Raw genomic sequence first — 740 nt, 5'->3', positions numbered from 1 at the left:
AATGTTATTGTAAAAATCGTTACCAATTTTAGAACACTTGAATGGTCAACCAGGAAATAACCATAAATTAGAATATTCTAATTAATTCAGTTTTATATATTTGGTTATAAGCATTATTTACGACAAAGTTCGATGCAATACAATTAACTTTTTTTGTGCTTTCCATTCATCGATTGGGATATTGGGATATGCAGAGATTACAAAAACCATAGGCGTAAAAAAAGGGGGGGCGGGGAGGTTCATCACCAATAGGGGTCAATAAAACCGGAAATTATAAATCTTACTGATCCAGAGGGGGCTGTGCCCCCACTGCCCCCTCCCACCTTGTGAATACCACTGACTAAAAAAATTTAGACTATCATATTGGTTTATCCAAATCATTTACAATTAAATAATTTCTAGATCTACAGATCTGGAGGATGCTACTCCTACTTCTACTACTGCAGCCCCTGAAGTGGTCACCAGTACTACTATTACAGCATCACAATGGGGATTATACTCTCACTGAGGAGGAATCCGAGATTCGTGTGGCAAATGAGTTCATCACTTTACCAAGGTTATTCATAAGGAATAGTTTAACAGATTAGAAATATATTAATATGTATTTTTTAATAAATTACGAAACAATTAACCATAGCATTTCTGAAAACCTCTAAATCAGGAAAAATTATGGTTAGATCCCTTACCGAGAATTAAAACTAAAGCAATGTTTTCGTTTATCTGAGGATATGGGATGGATG

The 740-nt window shown here is 34.9% G+C and overlaps 1 protein-coding gene across 1 annotated transcript in view; it reads left to right on the top strand.

Moving 5' to 3' along the window:
* LOC111708040 (probable ATP-dependent RNA helicase spindle-E) overlaps positions 1 to 740 on the top strand; it is a gene marked incomplete in the record, with an annotated part of 19,994 nt that overhangs the window by 1,055 nt on the left and 18,199 nt on the right. The window contains 1 exon segment of the mRNA XM_023481289.1: positions 403 to 556.

The sequence above is a fragment of the Eurytemora carolleeae genome, unplaced genomic scaffold, assembly GCF_000591075.1.
Source record: "Eurytemora carolleeae unplaced genomic scaffold, Eaff_2.0 scaffold105, whole genome shotgun sequence".
Classification (NCBI taxonomy): Eukaryota; Metazoa; Arthropoda; class Copepoda; order Calanoida; family Temoridae; genus Eurytemora; species Eurytemora carolleeae.
The sequence above is the reverse complement of the archived record's forward strand: the minus strand, read 5'-3'. Positions and strand labels throughout refer to the sequence as shown.